Genomic DNA, 22,383 nt, shown 5'->3' with positions numbered 1-22,383 from the left:
TTGAGCATAACTCGCTTCCCTGGATCATTAGATAAATATAAAGAAATTGAACTTCCTCGCTTTTCAGACTGCATGTAAGTATATATTACCTAACCTCAAGATTTTCGACTTGTTTAGTGTGAATTAAACTGGCACTTTTTGGATGGTGTGTATGCACAGGTTGAGGAATATTTCAGGAAAACTTTAACATCTATTTTAAATTAATACGAATTACATTTATTTTTATATGACACAATACTTATAAGTTCAGTTTATCAGTCAATACTTTGATTACGGAGATGACTGAGTGGCACTTGAGGGGAGCAATCTGAGTATGGTAGGTGGTGCTGTGTCTAGGTGCTCCATTCTTCCTGATAACAATCATAAATATGACTGCTTAAAGAACTCTTCAGAAAAAAGTTAATGGCTGATAATGCTAAGTGTGGCTGCGTTAGCGGACTGGTGTTAGGAGTCTCGTCCGTCCCCCGTCGGCTCCCACTACTTACTATCATCGCACATGGAACTTGAAAGCCAATCAAAAATAGTATGCTCATTGTTTTTTAATCTCCGGCGTCACGCCATTGGCCACCTGTTGGATGCCATGAATTGTGATTGGTGGTTGGAGGAGTGACGTCAGAGTGTGAAGGGTGACGCCTGGTGAGCTCCCCTCGCTTCCAGCATCTGGATATTGATCTGTGTGCGCGAGAGGCAATACGAGGCTCCTCTTGCCCTTAACCCTCTCCACAATGTTTCATAAACGTTTATTTTCCCTTACTTGTTTTCTCCAGGGAGAGAACAATGCACTGATTGGCAAATATATATCTTTTAGCCCTAGTTTAGGTCTTCAAGCTGGAGATTTGATATGGTTGAATCCATTGTTGAGCTGGTCGGGGAAAAAAGTGAGCTTATTCCTGGGCGTATGAGACAACCCCGCCGCCGGAGGAGCCATCTAGCGGCGCCCCACACAAGGAGAGATGCAGGTAGTTGAGCAGCCAGTTGCGCTCGGATGCCGGTGTGGTGCCGAGGTCTTGCTCGTGGCTCCTCCTTCAACCTCGCCCTTGAGCAACTACCGTCCCATGTCACTTTGTTGGACTCCACTTAACTCGGCGGTGAGTGCTCGCTGCTTGGCCGTGTCGCGCTCGTTACAAACACCTGACCTCAACTAACTAATAGTGTCGATCAGTAGTTTTTGAGGAATCGGCGAGGATTGTGGTGTGGTCGAGGATCTGTGACTGTGACCCAGCCCAAGACATCTGTGGAGGCGCGAAGGGGCGGCCGCGAGGCAAGAGGTAGGTGTTAGGACGAGGAGGGTGGGTTACTGGAGGTGGAGGGTGGGTTACTGGAGGTGGAGGGTGGGCGCCAGGTAGAGGAGAAGCAACAGGCTGATGGTGTGCAATACTTAAAGTGCCCAGACTGCCCCTTCTGTCTCCCTCCCTCCCCACACACTGTAAACAAAGCTTACTACATCCTAACAAATAGTTTCTTCCTCCAATACTTAAAATATCTTGATAGACTATTACCTCCAAAAATTTCTTACGTCCTGACAACCTGTTATCACCACTTCCTCCTCTTCCGCTATTCTCTGCGTTCTGACAAACTATATTACCTTCACTACTTTCTGCGTTCAAACAGTAACCTCTTCGACTGTTGACTGCGTCCAAACAAACAATTATCTTGTCTTTTACTACTCAGTTACGTCTAAACAAACTGTTACATTGCCTTTCACTACTTACTACGTCCAGACAAACTATTTTTTCAACCACTATTTACTATGACCTAGTAAACTGGTACCGCTTCCTCTACTTGCCAACAGTTACCTCCACCTCTGCTATTACGCCCTAACAGACCACTACCGCCCTTCCACTACTTGTTACCCTCCTCTTCCACTACTTGTTACCCTCCTCTTCCACTACTTGTTACCCTCCTCTTCCACTACTTGTTACCCTCCTCTTCCACTACTTGTTACCCTCCTCTTCCACTACTTGTTACCGTCCTCTTCCACTACTTGTTACCGTCCTCTTCCACTACTTGTTACCCTCCTCTAACACTACTTGTTACCCTCCTCTTCCACTACTTGTTACCCTCTTCCATTACTTGTTACCCTCCTCTTCCACTACTTGTTACCCTCCTCTTCCACTACTTGTTACCCTTCTCTTCCACTACTTGTTACTGTCCTCATCCACTACTTGTTACCATCCTCTTCCACTACTTGTTACCCTCCTCTTCCACTACTTGTTACCGTCCTCTTCCACTACTTGTTACCCTCCTCTTCCACTACTTGTTACCGTCCTCTTCCACTACTTGTTACCGTCCTCTTCCACTACTTGTTACCGTCCTCTTCCACTACTTGTTACGTCCTAACAATAATAGTAATACGTAGTGGAGGACCTCCACTACGTATTACGCCCTAATAAACTATTACTTCCTCTTACGTAATACTTCCTGAGAAACTATTATCTCTACCACCTCCTCCTCTGCTACTTATTACACCCTAATAAACTATTACGTCCTTTACTACGTGCATCACCTAAACAAATAATTACCTCCTCCACGACTTACTACGTCTTAACAAACTATCACCTACTCCTCCTCCTTCCCCTCGTGTACTCAACATTAATCCGTGCAACAGTAGCCACTTTGTCACTTAGCGCTACCATCAACGTGTTAAGTTACAAGTGGCGCCCACTAACGCATTATCAACCCACATATTTTAACACGTCACCTTTGTAGTCCAGTGAACTCTTTACTCGCGGGTAAACGCTACCAACGTTATACTAATTATGGACGAGGTAGATTTTAGTGGAAAAATGAACATGTTATTAGAAGTACGATTTGAAAGGTTTTAAGGCATTGTTTAATAATAATGTTAGGCGCTAAACCCTTATGGATCATACAGCAAGGCATTGTGAAAGAGGAAAGCTGTATCAGACGCGACTATAGTAGGGAAAAATATAAAATAGTTGTATTATATTTCTTAAGGCGCTAAACCCGCGAAGGTCCTTTAGCACAAGAAGGTAGGTGGGCTTGATCCCCCGCCCGCTATTAATGGCATTATTCTCACCTATAAGTCTGTTGGTTCCTGGATTGTAACAGTTCAACGCTTTATAATAATGTTCATGAATGAAAAATAAACAAATACGGTATAAAGCGATCCTTTATCAAGTCAGACAGATGTACCTATTTGTGACTTCATAAAGCCCGCTATGTGGGCGAAACGTTGTCAAAGAATCAAAGTATACTGCATTTGCGTTTATTTTTCCATCGTGTCGGTATTTTATACCATTCATCTCAAATGTACAGGAACGCTGGCCGCCAGAAGCTGTTCATGATTATGTTTATTATTCCGCTCAAGGGAGAGGTGATAGACCTTTAAAGGACCTTGGGAAGCATCGCCCCCGCGACTCACTCTCATGTATGTACTGCAGATCCTAGTAATGGCAAAGTTACATAAAGAAACTGAAGTTAAAATACTGTAAAACTTCTCGTGAAACATAACCTTTAACTTGAAAAATTACAACAAAAAAAAAAAAATGACCAGGCCTTCTGATTGACTACCTGATCAGTCAGACTGTTGGTATTAGCTGCCAGCATTCCAACTGACTCAGCTTTTTTTTTAACCAAGAGGGAAGCGCTTAACCTGTAGGGATCACGTAGCCCCGGAGAATTGAGAAGTAATCAGGCATGATAGAAGCAGAATGAATAATCTATTTCCATGGATCAAGAGCCCCTCACGGGCATCAAGGCACCTCCCAAGAGGAGTCTGCTGACAAGCAGTTTATTGAAAGTTGTTGATAAATTCACTCTTAAGACAGACATTAGTGTGGTGAAGACAGTGGTGTGGTGAAGACAGTGGTGTGGTGAAGACAGTGGTGTGGTGAAGACAGTGGTGTGGTGAAGACAGTGGTGTGGTGAAGACAGTGGTGTGGTGAAGACAGTGGTGTGGTGAAGACTGGTGTGGCGAAGACTGGTGTGGCGAAGACAGTGGTGTGACGAAGACAGTGGTGTGACGAAGACAGTGGTGTGACGAAGACAGTGGTGTGACGAAGACAGTGGTGTGACGAAGACAGTCGCGTGGTGAAGACAGTGGCGTGGTGAAAACAGTGGTGTGGTGAAGACAGTGGTGTGACGAAGACAGTGGTGTGGTGAAGACAGTGGTGTGACGAAGACAGTGGTGTGACGAAGACAGTGGTGTGGTGAAGATAGTGGCGTGGTGAAGACAGTGGCGTGGTGAAGACAGTGGTGTGGTGAAGACTGCAGTAGTGAAGACAGCGGTATAATGAAGACAGTGGTGTAGTGATGACAGTGGTGTAGTGAAGTCAGTGGTGAGTGAAGACAGCAGTGACTGAAGACAGTGGTGTAGCAATGGCAGTAGTGCAGTAAAAGCAGTGTTGTAGTGATGACAGTGGTGTAGTGGTGACAGTGGTGTAGTGATGATAGTGTAGTGATGACAGTGGTGTAGTGATGACAGTGGTGTAGTGAAGACAGTGGTGTAGTGAAGACAATAGTGTACTGAAGACAGTGTTGTATTGAAGACTGGTGTAGTGAAGACAGTGTAGTGAAGACAGTGGTGTAGTGAAGACAGTGGTGTAGTGAAGACAGTGGTGTAGTGTAGACAGTGGTGTAGTGAAGACAGTGGTGTAGTGAAGACAGTGGTGTAGTGAAGACAGTGGTGTAGTGAAGACAGTGGTGTAGTGAAGACAGTGGTGTAGTCAAGACAGTGGTGTAGTGTAGACAGTGGTGTAGTGTAGACAGTGGTGTAGTGTAGACAGTGTAGTGAAGACAGTGTAGTGTAGACAGTTGTGTAGTGAAGACAGTTGTGTAGTGAAGACAGTTGTGTAGTGAAGACAGTTGTGTAGTGAAGACAGTTGTGTAGTGAAGACAGTTGTGTAGTGAAGACAGTTGTGTAGTGAAGACAGTTGTGTAGTGAAGACAGTTGTGTAGTGAAGACAGTTGTGTAGTGAAGACAGTTGTGTAGTGAAGGCAGTGGTGTAGTGAAGACAGTTGTGTAGTGAAGACAGTTGTGTAGTGAAGACAGTTGTGTAGTGAAGACAGTGGTGTAGTGAAGGCAGTGGTGTAGTGAAGACAGTGGTGTAGTGCAGTGTAGTGTAGACAGTGGTGTAGTGTAGACAGTGGTGTAGCGAAGACTGGTGTAGCGAAGACAGTGATGTAGCGAAGACAGTGGTGTATTGTAGACAGTGGTGTAGTGTAGACAGTGGTGTAGTGAAGGCAGTGGTGTAGTGAAGACAGTGGTGTAGTGCAGTGTAGTGTAGACAGTGGTGTAGTGTAGACAGTGTTGTAGCGAAGACAGTGGTGTAGTCAAGACTGGTGTAGTCAAGACAGTGGTGTAGTCAAGACAGTGGTGTAGTGTAGACAGTGGTGTAGTGTAGACAGTGGTGTAGTGTAGACAGTTGTGTAGTGAAGACAATTGTGTAGTGAAGACAGTTGTGTAGTGAAGACAGTTGTGTAGTGAAGACAGTGGTGTAGTGCAGTGTAGTGTAGACAGTGGTGTAGTGTAGACAGTGGTGTAGCGAAGACAGTGGTGTAGCGAAGACAGTGGTGTAGCGAAGACAGTGGTGTAGTGTAGACAGTGGTGTAGTGTAGACAGTGGTGTAGTGTAGACAATGGTGTAGTGAAGACTTGTAGTGTAGACAGTGGTGTAGTGTAGACAGTGGTATAGTGTAGACAGTGGTGTAGCGAAGACAGTGGTGTAGTACAGACAGTGTAGTGTAGACAGTGGTGTAGTGAAGACAGTGGTGTAGTGTAGACAGTGGTGTAGTGCATACAGTAGTGTAGTGAAGACAGTGGTGTAATGTAGACAGTGGTGTAGTGAAGACAGTGGTGTAATGTAGACAGTGGTGTAGTGAAGACAGTGGTGTAGTGAAGACAGTGGTGTGAAGACAGTGGTGTAGTGTAGACAGTGGTGTAGTGTAGACAGTGGTGTAGTGTAGACAGTGGTGTAGTGAAGACAGTGTAGTGAAGACAGTGTAGTGTAGACTGTTGTAGTGAAGACAGTGTAGTGAAGACAGTGGTGTAGTGTAGACAGTGGTGTAGTGTAGACAGTGGTGTAGTGTAGACAGTGGTGTAGTGAAGACAGTGTAATGTAGACAGTTGTGTAGTGTAGACAGTGGTGTATTGTAGACAGTGGTGTATTGTAGACAGTGGTGTATTGTAGACAGTGGTGTAGTGTAGACAGTGGTGTATTGTAGACAGTGGTGTAGTGAAGACAGTGTAGTGTAGACAGTGGTGTAGTGAAGACAGTGGTGTAGTGAAGACAGTGGTGTAGTGAAGACAGTGGTGTAGTGAAGACATAAGAACATAAGAACATAAGAACGAAGGAACACTGCAGAAGGCCTACTGGCCCATGCGAGGCAGGTCCAAGTCCCTACCGGCTTAAGCCAATGCACCCAACCTAGTCAGGTCAGGTCACATTGACTTAAGGGAGGAACACGGCAACCGACCTGTTAGCACAAGCTATCAGGTCCAACTCACACCCACCCACATCTACTCATGTATTTATCCAACCTATTTTTAAAGCTACACAACGTTCTGGCCTCTATAACGGTACTTGGGAGTTTGTTCCACTCATCCACAACTCTATTACCAAACCAGTACTTTCCTATATCCCTCCTGAATCTGAATTTTTCCAACTTAAAACCATTGCTGCGAGTCCTGTCTAGGCTAGATATTTTCAGCACACTATTTACATCCCCTTTATTTATTCCTGTCTTCCACTTATAAACCTCAATCATATCCCCCCTAATTCTACGTCTTTCTAGAGAGTGCAGTTTCAGGGCCCTTAGTCTATCCTCATAGGGAAGGTTTCTGATACATGGGATCATCTTTGTCATCCTCCTTTGTACATTTTCCAGAGAATTTATATCCATTCTGTAATACGGTGACCAAAACTGTGCAGCATAATCTAAATGAGGCCTAACCAAGGATGTATAGAGTTGAAGAACAACCTGAGGACTCCTATTATTTATGCTTCTTGATATGAAGCCAAGGATTCTATTAGCTTTATTGCGAACACTTATGCACTGTTGTCTTGGTTTCAGATTACTGCTAACCAGAACTCCTAAATCTTTTTCGCAATCCGTAATATTAAGATCTACATTATTTAGTTTATATGTGGCATGGTTATTGTCCTGTCCAACATTTAGAACTTTGCATTTGTCTATATTAAACTGCATCTGCCACTTCTCCGACCACTGCATCAGTCTATTCAAATCTTCCTGGAGTGCTCGAATGTCCTCGTCAGAATGAATTCGACGGCCTATTTTGGTGTCATCGGCAAACTTGCCGATGTCGCTCTTTATGCCCTCATCTATGTCGTTTATGTAGATTGTGAACAGCAGGGGGCCCAACACTGACCCCTGTGGAACACCGCTCGTGACGCTTCCCCACTCTGATTTCTCCCCATTTATGCAAACTCTCTGCTGCCTATTTGTCAACCATGCCTCTATCCAGGACAGTGGTGTAGTGAAGACAGTGGTGTAGTGAAGACAGTGGTGTAGTGAAGACAGTGATGTAGTGAAGACAGTGGTGTAGTGTACAAGTTGAAAAACAATTGGACCTTTAATAGTAAGTTTTCTTTTAGTGTATTATATTCCCTTCCTGATATTCATTATGAGTATTTTCCAGTCTTCCACGTCTCCTGCTCTCGTTAGGAGCGATTGTGTTGTGCAGATTTGGAACCAAACCCACAACTGTATTCCAGGTGAAAATTATGATATACCTTTTTTTCTGCGGTATAGAGAATAAAGGTCGAACTATTTTAAATTTTCCCAGTAGTTTAGGTGTTTGACTGAACAGATATGGGCAATTATAGTTAAGTGCACATTCTGTAGATGTTCAGTTTTTCATGCAGAGATACGGTATTTTTGTCTGAAGGGTATCGTCAGTGGCTTGACATATTGTGTTTTGAAGGTTCTTGTTATCCATCCAACCATTAGTCCAGTGTTGATATTAACTCCATTGGCTTTATTGAATTTATGATGCACCGACATTGTTACCCACAGATTTCTTACATCCCTCTGTCCTGCTGAGTGTTGTGATTGTTGTCTTTTATACTTTGTTCTAGTTTTTATATCTTCACATTTTTCATAGGGAATTAGCTGAAATTTGTCCTCTTTGAGAATGGCATTGTTTTGCGTGTTCCGCTGGAAGACTTGGGTTACCCCGGCTTCAAGGTTGACTGCGTCCTTGATGGATGGTACTCTAGCTTTACCGTGTCCTTAATGGATGACACTCAAGGTTTATTGTGTCCTTAATGGATGACACTCAAAATTTGCTGTGTCCTTAATGGATGACACTCAAAATTTGCTGTGTCCTTAATGGATGACACTCAAGGTTTATTGTGTCCTTAATGGATGACACTCAAGGTTTATTGTGTCCTTAATGGATGACACTCAAGGTTTACTGTGTCCTTAATGGATGACACTCAAGGTTTATTGTGTCCTTAATGGATGACACTCAAGATTTGCTGTGTCCTTAATGGATGACACTCAAGATTTGCTGTGTCCTTAATGGATGACACTCAAGGTTTACTGTGTCCTTAATGGATGACACTCAAGGTTTGCTGTGTCCTTAATGGATGACACTCAAGGTTTATTGTGTCCTTAATGGATGACACTCAAGGTTTGCTGTGTCCTTAATGGATGACACTCAAGGTTTGCTGTGTCCTTAATGGATGACACTCAAGGTTTGTTGTGTTCTTGATTGATAATACCCTCAAGGTTTGTTGTGTCCTTGATAGATCATACTCAAAGTTTGCTGTGACCTCGGTGGATGACACAGTCAGGGCTTGGTGTGTCCTCGGTGGATGACACACTCAAGACTTGCTGTGTCCTCGGTGGATGACACACTCAGGGCTTGGAGTGTCCTCGGTGGATGACACACTCAAGACTTGCTGTGTCCTCGGTGGATGACACACTCAGGGCTTGGTGTGTCCTCGGTGGATGACACACTCAGGGCTTGGTGTGTCCTCGGTGGATGACACACTCAGGGCTTGGTGTGTCCTCGGTGGATGACACACTCAGGGCTTGGTGTGTCCTCGGTGGATGACACACTCAGGGCTTGCTGTGTCTTCGGTGGATGACACTCAGGGCTTGCTGTGTCCTCGGTGGATGACACACTCAGGGCTTGGTGTGTCCTCGGTGGATGACACACTCAGGGCTTGGTGTGTCCTCGGTGGATGACACACTCAGGGCTTGGTGTGTCCTCGGTGGATGACACACTCAGGGCTTGGTGTGTCCTCGGTGGATGACACACTCAGGGCTTGCTGTGTCCTCGGTGGATGACACACTCAGGGCTTGGTGTGTCCTCGGTGGATGACACACTCAGGGCTTGGTGTGTCCTCGGTGGATGACACACTCAGGGCTTGGTGTGTCCTCGGTGGATGACACACTCAGGGCTTGGTGTGTCCTCGGTGGATGACACACTCAGGGCTTGCTGTGTCCTCGGTGGATGACACACTCAGGGCTTGGTGTGTCCTCGGTGGATGACACACTCAGGGCTTGGTGTGTCCTCAGTGGATGACACACTCAGGGCTTGCTGTGTCCTCGGTGGATGACACACTCAGGGCTTGGTGTGTCCTCGGTGGATGACACACTCAGGGCTTGGTGTGTCCTCGGTGGATGACACACTCAGGGCTTGGTGTGTCCTCGGTGGATGACACACTCAGGGCTTGGTGTGTCCTCGGTGGATGACACACTCAGGGCTTTCTGTGTCCTCGGTGGATGACACACTCAGGGCTTGGTGTGTCCTCAGTGGATGACACACTCAGGGCTTGCTGTGTCCTCGGTGGATGACACACTCAGGGCTTGGTGTGTCCTCGGTGGATGACACACTCAGGGCTTGGTGTGTCCTCGGTGGATGACACACTCAGGGCTTGGTGTGTCCTCGGTGGATGACACACTCAGGGCTTGGTGTGTCCTCGGTGGATGACACACTCAGGGCTTGGTGTGTCCTCGGTGGATGACACACTCAGGGCTTGGTGTGTCCTCGGTGGATGACACACTCAGGGCTTGGTGTGTCCTCGGTGGATGACACACTCAGGGCTTGCTGTGTCCTCGGTGGATGACACACTCAGGGCTTGCTGTGTCCTCGGTGGATGACACACTCAGGGCTTGGTGTGTCCTCGGTGGATGACACACTCAGGGCTTGCTGTGTCCTCGGTGGATGACACACTCAGGGCTTGCTGTGTCCTCGGTGGATGACACACTCAGGGCTTGCTGTGTCCTCGGTGGATGACACACTCAGGGCTTGGTGTGTCCTCGGTGGATGACACACTCAGGGCTTGGTGTGTCCTCGGTGGATGACACACTCAGGGCTTGGTGTGTCCTCGGTGGATGACACACTCGGGGCTTGGTGTGTCCTCGGTGGATGACACACTCAGGGCTTGGTGTGTCCTCGGTGGATGACACACTCAGGGCTTGCTGTGTCCTCGGTGGATGACACACTCAGGGCTTGGTGTGTCCTCGGTGGATGACACACTCAGGGCTTGGTGTGTCCTCGGTGGATGACACACTCAGGGCTTGCTGTGTCCTCATTGGATAGTATTGAATATTACAAAATTATATTGAATATGGAAGGGGTAATAACACTCGTGCATACAAGCCACAGTACGGGTGAGGTTAAAAACCTGCCGCTTTAAGACTCACTTGCCATGGGTTCTAACCCCACCCGTATCCTCGTTTGTTTGCAATCGTGTCATTACGATTTAGTGAGTCATGATGACCGCTTTGAGGGGACATGAGCTAGAGTTCATCACGGTCACGCTGGCGTGAGATTCATCTGTAAAAACTTGCATTTGTGGTCACAGTGGGGCTCGTGCTAATCTTCCTCTTTCGTATAAATATACCTAATTGGATGAATCTTGATTTAGCCAGCTACGACTCACTTGCCATGGGTTCTAACCCTACCCGTATCGTCGTTTATATCGAACAGGTTTTGCAGATATAAAAAAAATATATGTATACATGACCCAATCTGATGCACATACACATACATGAGTTCTGAAGTGGGAAGTACAGTGCCTTCACTCTGAAGGAGGATTTTGATGAGTTACTGGACGTGTGCACTTCGCTAAAGACGTCTGTTTGAGTATTTCTTTTGCCACCTTATCTTTTAAAATTTAGTTATATATTAATAAAAAAATGAATACTGCACACACGCACATACAAAATAGGTCATTATTTTAGCGAGGTTGCGGAAGTCATCAAGTACCTCTGAGGCTGGGAGGGAACGAAGGAACTAGTAGGCATTCCCTCTCTGGATCGCTACACTGAGACGCTGGAAAAGGAAGGTTGCAACCCTTGGATCTCTTAGTAGTTTTGAGAAGCCAGGCACCTAATTCAGTGCTACTCTTCTTCCGAAGGATGACGGTGCTCCGATAAGATCACCTCATAAAAACCTACAAAAGCTCAAATCCTGTCTCTTAGTAACCGTGTCTTCGCCTCTACATACCTCCGCTATATGTTATATTTTTACAAATTAATATTAATTATGCAATTTATAGAAAACTCACTCTCCCCAAAGTTATAATTGGCTTGCTCTGTAAGAAAACAGCTTCTTCGTTGTTCATGAGATGAAGGAGACTTGTGGATTGTAGTCCTGAGAGAGAGAGAGAGAGAGAGAGAGAGAGAGAGAGAGAGAGAGAGAGAGAGAGAGAGAGAGAGAGAGGATACCTCCAACACAGCACGCATCATAATGCCACTCGTGAACAATCATCAAAGGCAACAGCCTCACTAAAGAAGCACTCTTCGCTTCTTTATATAAACAAATTAAATACATTGTCATCTTCTTCAAGCAACTGAGTTAATGTCTCTTGAAAATACACATCAGATCCCTTTATAGCTTGCTGTATTTCGGTCGCTGGGCGATCCGAGAATGGTATTTCCGTATCTCGTAAGCCCAGCCTTCGCTACCTCAGTGCACGCAAAGGGAGCAATGCAGAGTGATCATGAAGTTCTAATGCGGCAAAATTAAAATATGTATACGTGTGTATGTTTATGCTTGTGAGTATTTTAAATCCACAGGTTTTAAAATGTTTAACACCCGGGTATTAAAAATGATAAATATCCTGGCATCAGATATTTAATGCCTGAGTATTAATTTTTTAAATACTCGGGTATTAAGATTTTCAATACCTGGGTATTATGGTTATTTATACCTGGGTATTAAGATTTTTAATGCCCAAGTATTAAAATTGTGTTGCCAATCAAAAGAGGATCTTATAAGGAATCTTTTGGAAATCATTTTAGCGAATGATAAAACTGAGGAGAGATGACATACCCATGTCAGTTGTTCTACGAACCTTCGTTTAATAATAGTTGACCAGGGTTTGAGATCTGAAGTAAATTAGGCAAGGTGTTCTAAGGTTATACACGAAAACATTAGAAGGCATGAAGATAGTGCTAACAAAGGGCATTACGCCGTTCAGTATTTAAGGTCTCACTCAACTCTGGAGAATTAAAAATATTATTAACAACTCGAATATTCATTTTTTTTCTTTTTACAGATATATTAATTTTAAAATTCTTTACAATCCTGTAAGAACATTTTTTTTGTGTATGTTTTTTAAAGCAGTCCAATTTGATGATTATTTCAGCGATTCCGAGTTTAAAAAAAATATTGATTAAGTTGCCCAGCACATAGACTAAACTGAATGGGTACTATCCTGGCCGGAAGATGCATCAAAGATTAAATACTTAAGCCATTTAGAAAAGGCGGATGTATATATTTTGATCGGGATTAAAAGTGAATCAGAGTTTCGCACTGTTTTATACATCGAACGGTCAGATCGGCTCCTACTCACTTCAATTTCACTCTCACCGGCGATGAATTAATAGGCTACGTTGATGAACGTTACAAGCTACACCGCCGAGGATTTTGGAAGTTATCCCAGCCATTCCAGGATTAATAATAATAATAAATTTATTTCTTTTCTGCAGTATACAGGTAATGTAGTAGTTTACATATAATTAAATAATAGTGGGCGTAAAAGAAAGCCAATAGCATGCGGTGCATTTCTGGGAAGGAGTTCAATAATTTTGGTCATAGGGCACCTGCACATGCCAGTTGTTCTTAGAATCTGGTCCTCGTTACCGTGTACTAGCTTTCAAAATTTGAGTCCGACCAGATGAATGGTTCTCGAGTTGCGAGCGAGAAGAAAATGGAAAAGTTGGGGGACGAAAACAAGAACAAAAATTAAGGCAGCCACTTAAAGGTCCTCCTTTAGGGATACCTGATAAGGTCAGTAAATATGTACTTAAAAAATCTGTCACCAGGAGAAAGAGGAAAAGAAGAGGAGGATAAGAATTAGGGATGGAATAGGACCATGAGGCATAGGAGGAGGATAAATTGGAGAATAATGAATAGGATGAGGCTAAGAAACAGTAGGAGGAATTTGACTGCGAGGAATAAAGGAAGGAGGAGAAGGATAATGAATATGAAGAGGAGCATTAGGAATAGGATGAAGACTGTCTACGAAGAATATGAGGAAAAGAAAGAGGCGGGAGCTGAGGAACAGCAGGAGGATTAATAAGAATAGTAGGGAGATTACGAGGAAAAAACAGGAGAAAGAGGAACAGGAGGATGAATGCTAGGACAATTCCTTGTCAGTGTGCAATACCGAGGCTTCACTCTCTTTTATGTGACTGCCTAAGGTCATTTATTTTCTCATCACAAGCCAGTACCCATGTGTTGGAGGGTATGTGTGTGGTGTTGGAGGGTATGTGTGTGGTCTTGGAGGGTATGTGTGTGTGGTGTTGGAGGGTATGTGTGTGTGGTGTTGGAGGGTATGTGTGTGGTGTTGGAGGGTATGTGTGTGTGGTGTTGGAGGGTATGTGTGTGGTGTTGGAGGGTATGTGTGTGTGGTGTTGGAGGGTATGTGTGTGGTGTTGGAGGGTGTGTGTGTGGTGTTGGAGGATGTGGATGTGTGCGTGTGGTGGTGGGGTCGAGTCATAGCTCCTGGTCCTGCCTCTTCACTGAGTGCTACTAGGTCCTCTCTCTCCCAGCTCCATGAGCTTTATCATACCTCATCTTAAAACTATGTATGGTTCCTGCCTCCACTACGTCACTTTCTAGGCTATTCCACTTCCTGACAACTCTAAGACTGAAGAAATACTTCATAACATCCCTTTGACTCATCGGAGTCTTCAGCTTCCAATTGTGACCCCTTGTTTCTGTGTTCCATCTCTGGAACATCCTGTCTTTGTCCACCTTATCAATTCCCCGCAGTATTTTATATGTCGTTATCATGTCTCCCTTAACCCTTCTGTCCTCCAGTGTCATCAGACCGATTTCCCTTAACCTTTCGTCGTAGGACAATCTCCTTAGCTCTGTTTTGTTTCAAACCTTTGCACTTTCTCTAATTTCTTGACGTGCTTAACCAGGTGTGGATTCCAGACTGGTTCTGCATACTCCAATATGGGCCTGAGGTATACAGACTCTTGAACGATTCCTTACTTAGGTATCGGAACGCTATTCTTAGGTTTACCAGGCGCCCATATACTGCAGCAGTTATCTGGTTGATGTGCTCTTCGGGAGATGTGCTCGGTATTATACTCACCCCAAGGTCTTTTTCCTTGAGTGAGGTTTGTAGTCTTTGGTCACCTAGACTATACTCTGTCTGCGGTCTTCTTTGCCCTTCCCCGATCTTCATGACTTTGCATATGGCGGGGTTAAATTAAAGGAGCCAGTTGCTGGACCAGGCTTGTAGCCTGTCTAGGTCTCTTTGTAGTCCTGCCTGATCCTCATCTGATTTAATTCTCCTCATTAACTTCACATCATCTGCAAACAGGGACTCTAATGAGTCTATCCCTTCCGTTATGTCATTCACATAATAAGAACAGTACAGGTCCTAGGACTGACCCCTGTGGAACCCCGCTCGTCACAGGCGGCCACTCTGACACCTCGTCACGTACCCTGACTCGTTGGTGCGTCCCTGATCCATTACCGTACCTTTCCTGTTATGCGTGCGTGATCCTCTAGCTTTTGCATTAACCTCTTGTAAGGAACTATGTTGAAGGCATTAGAGTCCAAGAAAATGCAGTCTATCCACCCCTCTTTTTCGTGTCTTCTGTCACCTTGTTATAAAACTCCAGTTGGTTTGTGACAGGATTTACCTTACCTGAAAACGTACTGGTTTTCTTTTATAAGCTTGTGTCTTTTTAGGTGCTCCACCACTCTACTGATAATCTTCTCCATGACTTTGCATACCATACAAGTCAGCTTCAACATGAAGATATCTTCACACTATGCTGCAAGTTGCCACTGCCAGACTGAGGCTAGGCTATAAGTACCTTTGACAGCTCAGTTTGTATGTAAGTGTCAGTCAGGTGAAATGTAAAGTGTTTGCATGAAGCCAGAACCACACAATGGAACATTATATATTAGTCTCCAAACATTCAACTATTTAGAGACTCGCCCAAACAAACCCAAGAGGAAATGGCAAATCACTTCATTGTTAATGGTAAGATATCTGAAATCTTGAGATTGTATGGAGATTTTGCACCGGCTAAAATATTTGTTATTTAACGAGAATGTAACCTAGTAATGATAATGATAAAATAGTTTCCATATATTGCATTTGGTAGATGATTTGATGTGTGATAAGACTGCAGTATATGGAACGCCTGTGATATCTTAAAAGGTGCCAGTACTGTGATCAGCGGCGTCTGAGGCCCATTGTGACCTCCGTAATTTTTTTTCCGCCCTACCGCTCAGAGGATGAGCACGGGATGCACGACAAACTATATGCTCAGGCGGCACGAAGTTGGTATAGCCGGCGTCGTCCAGGACGAGCTGCAACGACAGGATATCGTCATCCTCTGCGTCGCACAGGACGAGCTGCAACGACAGGATATCTTCAGCCTCTGCGTCGCCCAGGAGCAGCGCCAACTTAAGAGGTCCTTGACGAAAGTTTCCAGACACTTGGGAAGTTTTGGTAGTGCGTGTGATGGTGGCCCAGGAGAGGTGTTACAAGCAAGGTGGTGTATGATGGTGGCCCAGGGGAGGTGTTACAAGCAACGTGGTGTACGATGGTGGCCCAGGGAAGTGCTACAAGCAAGGTGGTGTATGATGGTGGCCCAGGGGAGGTGTTACAAGCAACGTGGTGTACGATGGTGGCCCAGGGAAGTGCTATAAGCAAGGTGGTGTATGATGGTGGCCCAGGGGAGGTGTTACAAGCAACGTGGTGTACGATGGTGGTCCAGGGAAGTGCTACAAGCAAGGTGGTGTATGATGGTGGCCCAGGGGAGGTGTTACAAGCAACGTGGTGTACGATGGTGGCCCAGGGAAGTGTTACAAGCAAGGTGGTGTATGATGGTGGCCCAGGTAAGTGTTACAAGCAACGTGGTGTATGATGGTGGCCCAGGGGAGGTGTTACAAGCAAGGTGGTGTATGATGGTGGCCCATGGGAGGTGTTACAAGCAACGTGGTGTACGATGGTGGCCCAGGGAAGTGTTACAAGCAACGTGGTGTATGATGGTGGCCCAGGGGAGGTGTTACAAGCAAGGTGGTGTATGATGGTGGCCCAGGAGAGGTGTTACAAGCAAGGTGGTGTACGATGGTGGCCCAGGGGAGGTGTTACAAGCAACGTGGCGTACGATGGTGGCCCAGGAAAGTGTTATAAGCAAGGTGGTGTATGAGGGTGGCCCAGGAGAGGTGTTACAAGCAACGTGGTGTACGAGGGTGGCCCAGGGGAGGTGTTAAAAGCAACGTGGTGTACGATGGTGGCCCAGGGAGGTGTTACAAGCAACGTGGTGTATGATGGTGGCCCAGGGGAGGTGTTACAAGCAAGGTGGTGTACGATGGTGGCCCAGGAGAGGTGTTACAAGCAACGTGGTATAGGATGGTGGCCCTGGGAAGGGTTACAAGCAAGGTGGCGTATGATAGTGGCCCAGGGAAGGTGTTACAAGCAAGGTGGTGTACGATGGTGGCCCAGGGAAGGTGTTACAAGCAAGGTGGTGCATGATGGTGGCCCAGGGGAGGTGTTACAAGCAACGTGGTGTGCGATGGTGACCCAGGGGAGGTGTGTTGCAACCCCTGAATGGGTTACAATGTATATGATGTATATTATTATGTATATAATGTATATTACCTTTTCATATAATTTTATATTGCTTATGTTTGCGATAATAGCTAAATCGTGAATATATTGCTTTATATTATTATTTGTCTTAGTTACTTTTGTTAGGTAGGATGTAACATTATTATTATGTGCTCATAGTTCAAGTCTTGATTGTCTAACTACTGTAATTATCGCTCTTTGCTCGTTACTATGCCGGCTTCTGTTGCTGGGCAGCAACTGTACATGGAGCTATCACGTGATAGAGGGGGGGGGGTGATCACACCTCGCCTGAAGTATTCAGTCTGGTCTAGACTCGCTTGGTGGTTGGACGTATTCTAGACAAGACGAGTCTAAATCTCCCTTATTGGCCCTTGTTGGAAGATCGTCTCTTTCTTATTATTATTGTTAGTTCTGTAGAACTCTGTTCACAGAACACTGTCTAGACTTAGTGATTTTCGTCATTGTACTGAGGTTGTGTGTCGCTTAGACACTCTGAGCAACTCAGGTCCTGAGCTGTAGCTTCTGACCTAACTTGTACTGGTATCTGTGTATTGTCACAGTCGGGGATTTTCTTATGCTGAACTTAGATTAAGTAGTATGGGAGTTATTTGACTTTTCGTGGAGGATCTGCTGATGGTCCTTACTTAGCGTCGTTATATTATCTCCTTGATCCTGATTCTGTGTCGCTGTTGCTTGTTATATCGCTGTTGGGCTTAAGATTGCCAGTTGGTCAAGAAGTTAGTTTATTTGAGGACTTTGTCAGTCACTTGTTTAAGTCTAGTCGAGCCGTGATACATAGTGAACTACTTAGAGCACTTACACACATACACACAAACTTACTTGTACATATTTGTATATTGTATTATTAAATGTTAATGTACCAGACGGTACTTAAGAATTATAAATGTGATATGTGCTTTCAGCACAATAATATTGTACACGAGAGAAGTGATTATTATTATTTTGATTACTGTGATTATTCTTATTTTGTTGATATTGATTTAATTTAATTTGATAATATACCTCTAGACTTAATTAATAAATTTATTAAATTTTATTTTCTCTAGTTAGTAGCCTACCAGTTGTAATCCTGAAGCACTATTGAATCATACTGAATTCTAATGGATAATTGGACAAGGATACTGACTAATTGTTACGAAAACCCAGTAACAGGCTGGATGCTAGAAGGGCAGTCCTTTTTAGTATTCACTGGAGATCTCTAAGCTTTTTAGAATCGCGTTTTTTGTAACAGGTGTTACAAGCCAGGTGATGTACGATGGTGGCCCAGGGGAGGTGTTACAAGCAAGGTGGTGTAGGATGGTGGCCCAGGGGATGTGTTATAAGCAAGGTGGTGTAGGATGGTGGCCCAGGGGAGGTGTTATAAGCAAGGTGGTGTACGATGGTGGCCCAGGGGAGGTGTTACAAGCAAGGTGGTGTAGGATGGTGGCCCAGGGGAGGTGTTATAAGCAAGGTGGTATACGATGGTGGCCCAGGGGAGGTGTTACAAGCAAGGTGGTGTAGGATGGTGGCCCAAGGGAGGTGTTATAAGAAAGGTGGTGTAGGATGGTGGCCCAGGGGAGGTGTTATAAGCAAGGTGGTGTACGATGGTGGCCCAGGGGAGGTGTTACAAGCAAGGTGGTGTACGATGGTGGCCCAGGGGAGGTGTTACAAGCAAGGTGGTGTACGATGGTGGCCCAGTGGAGGTGTTACAAGCAAGGTGGTGTACGATGGTGGCCCAGTGGAGGTGTTACAAGCAAGGTGGTGTATGATGGTGGCCCAGGGGAGGTGTTACAAGCAACGTGGTATGTGATAGTGGCCCAGACGAGGTGTTACAAGCAAGGTGGTGTATGATGGCGGCCCAGGGGAGGTGCTACAAGCAAGGTGGTGTACGATGGTGGCCAAGGGGAGGTGTTACAAGCGCGGTGGTGTGTGATGGTGGCCCAGTGGAGGTGTTATAAGCATGGTGGTGTATGATGGTGGTCAGGGGAGGTGTTATATGCAAGGTGGTGTACGATGGTGGCCCAGGGGAGGTGTTACAAGCGAGGTGGTGTATGGTGGCCAGGGGAGGTGTTACAAGCAAGGTGGTGTATGATGGTGGCCCAGGGGAGGTGTTACAAGCAAGGTGGTGTATGATGGTGGCCCATGGGAGGTGTTACAAGCAAGGTTGTGTATGATGGTGGCCCAGGGGAGGTGTTACAAGCAAGGTGGTGTATGATGGTGGCCCATGGGAGGTGTTACAAGCAAGGTGGTGTATGATGGTGGCCCAGGGGAGGTGTTACAAGCAAGGTGGTGTATGATGGTGGCCCAGGGGAGGTATTACAGGCAAGGTGGTGTATGATAGTGGCTGTTACGAGTATGCACATACCCGTTATATTTTATAATAGGATGTGCTCCTCTTTATTATAATATATATGTTAAGGCTAATATTAATGCTAATATGTTTTGTTAGTCTATATTAAGTGTTTTCATGTAGTGGGAAACTACTAGTTGGAGCGCCAGTTACTAGTTCAGGTACTGGCCTGTCTCCCTCAATCACGTGACCAACCCGACGTCAGCTTACCACTCAGTGGTACCGTCAGTAGGTTCACAGCCCTTGCTCTGAGTAGGTTCACAGCACTTGCTCTGAGTAGGTTCACAGCACTTGCTATGAGTAGGTTTACAGCACTTGCTCTGAGTAGGTTCACAGCACTTGCTCTGAGTAGGTTCACAGCACTTGCTCTGAGTAGGTTCACAGCACTTGCTCTGAGTAGGTTCACAGCACTTGCTCTGAGTAGGTTCACAGCACTTGCTCTGAGTAGGTTCACAGCACTTGCTCTGAGTAGGTTCACAGCACTTGCTCTGAGTAGGTTCACAGCACTCGCTGAGAGTAGGTTCACAGCACTCGCTGAGAGTAGGTTCACCACGCTCACTGAGAGTTCCTTCACAACACTCTGACTAGCACTCCCACTTCTAGTCTGATTTCTAAGAGTTAACTGATCATATTACCTAAAATGGTATTTTAGCAACAGATGGATTGCCTAACTCTACTACTGGGTATTGTTTGCTAGTAGACTCTTGTGTCGTAACAATACTTGTATATATATAATAGTATCTTTAATGTATAAAAGAAAAGGTAATTTTATTGCTCTATTTTAATTAAGATATAGTTCATAGATATATGATCCTGTGTAAGTTTTATTATTAAAGAGACAAATTTTATTTGAGTTTTAGCCATCCTACACAAAGAAGGTTAGCAATGAAAGTGCTTAAAACCGCTATATTTGCAGCACTAAAACCTTGTTGCTGTGGAGTTCTTCCCTAGACAGTAGCCAACCTAGTAACTGATCCCCCATCAAGGATCAGTAGCCTAATGTTAAACACTCCATATCGTAACAGTGGCCTAGAGGAGGTGTTACAGGCAAGGTGGTATGTGGTGGTGGCCCAGAGGTGTTACAGGCAAGGTGGTATGTGGTGGTGGCCCAGAGGTGTTACAGGTAAGGTGGTATGTGATGGTGACCCAGAGGTGTTACAGGCAAGGTGGTATGTGATGGTGACCCAGAGGTGTTACAGGCAAGGTGGAGTGTGATGGTGGCCCAGAGGTGTTACAGGTAAGGTGGTATGTGATGGTGGCCCAGAGGTGTTACAGGCAAGGTGGTATGTGATGGTGGCCCAGAGGTGTTACAGGCAAGGTGGTATGTGATGGTGGCCCAGAGGTGTTACAGGCAAGGTGGTATGTGATGGTGGCCCAGAGGTGTTACAGGCAAGGTGGTATGTGATGGTGGCCCAGAGGTGTTACAGGCAAGGTGGAGTGTGATGACGGCAAGTGGATGGGATGTAGGAAACAGCAGCAGGTGGTGGTGGGTGAGATGTATGCAACTGCATAAGGTGGTGGTGGGCGAGGTGCAGGCAGCTGCAGCAACAGCAGATGGTAGTGAGTGAGGGATAGGCAATAGCAGCAACAGCAGGTGGCGTTGAGTTAAGTGTAGGCAGCAGCAGTAGGTGAGGGAGCTTGTGCTGTAGGTAGCTCCAGTAGCAGCAGGTGGTGCTGGTGAGAGAGGTGTAGGTAGCTCGCCTCATGCTGGTGGTATGAGATCACACTAGCTTCATGCTGGTGGTATGAGGCCATACTAGCCTTATGTTGGTGGTATGAGGCCACACTAGCTTCATGCTGGTGGTATGAGGCCACACTAGCTTCATGCTGGTGGTATGAGGCCACACTAGCCTCATGCTGGTGGTATGAGGCCACACTAGCTTCATGCTGGTGGTATGAGGCCATACTAGCCTTATGTTGGTGGTATGAGGCCACACTAGCTTCATGCTGGTGGTATGAGGCCACACTAGCTTCATGCTGGTGGTATGAGGCCACACTAGCTTCATGCTGGTGGTATGAGGCCACACTAGCTTCATTCTGGTGGTATGAGGCCACACTAGCTTCATGCTGGTGGTATGAGGCCACACTAGCTTCATGCTGGTGGTATGAGGCCACACTAGCCTCATGCTGGTGGTATGAGGCCACACTAGCCTCATGCTGGTGGTATGAGGCCACACTAGCCTCATGCTGGTGGTATGAGGCCACACTAGCCTCATGCTGGTGGTATGAGGCCACACTAGCCTCATGCTGGTGGTATGAGGCCACACTAGCCTCATGCTGGTGGTATGAGGCCACACTAGCCTCATGCTGGTGGTATGAGGCCACACTAGCCTCATGCTGGTGGTATGAGGCCACCCTAGCCTCATGCTGGTGGTATGAGGCCACCCTAGCCTCATGCTGGTGGTATGAGGCCACCCTAGCCTCATGCTGGTGGTATGAGGCCACCCTAGCCTCATGCTGGTGGTATGAGGCCACCCTAGCCTCATGCTGGTGGTATGAGGCCACCCTAGCCTCATGCTGGTGGTATGAGGCCACCCTAGCCTCATGGTGGTATGAGGCCACCCTAGCTTCATGCTGGTGGTATGAGGCCACACTAGCTTCATGCTGGTGGTATGAGGCCACACTAGCCTCATGCTGGTGGTATGAGGCCACACTAGCCTCATGCTGGTGGTATGAGGCCACACTAGCCTCATGCTGGTGGTATGAGGCCACACTAGCCTCATGCTGGTGGTATGAGGCCACACTAGCCTCATGCTGGTGGTATGAGGCCACACTAGCCTCATGCTGGTGGTATGAGGCAACACTAGCCTCATGTTGGTGGTATGAGGCCACACTAGCCTCATGCTGGTGGTATGAGGCCACACTAGCCTCATGTTGGTGGTATGAGGCCACACTAGCCTCATGCTGGTGGTATGAGGCCACACTAGCCTCATGCTGGTGGTATGAGGCCACACTAGCCTCATGCTGGTGGTATGAGGCC

At 46.0% G+C, this 22,383-nt stretch overlaps 1 protein-coding gene across 1 annotated transcript in view; it reads left to right on the top strand.

The window, feature by feature from the left end:
- The first annotated feature begins 986 nt into the window (after positions 1–986).
- Positions 987–22,383, top strand: part of LOC128685982 (potassium channel subfamily K member 9) — a 458,496-nt gene continuing 437,099 nt past the window's right edge. The window contains exon 1 of the mRNA XM_053772616.2: positions 987–1,268. The gene's annotated coding sequence lies outside the window, so the exon portion shown is untranslated. The remainder of the gene's footprint in view (positions 1,269–22,383) is intronic.

This window comes from Cherax quadricarinatus, chromosome 9 (assembly GCF_038502225.1).
Source record: "Cherax quadricarinatus isolate ZL_2023a chromosome 9, ASM3850222v1, whole genome shotgun sequence".
Taxonomy (NCBI): domain Eukaryota; kingdom Metazoa; phylum Arthropoda; class Malacostraca; order Decapoda; family Parastacidae; genus Cherax; species Cherax quadricarinatus.
Note: the sequence above shows the minus strand (reverse complement) of the source record. Positions and strands in the feature narration are given on the sequence as shown.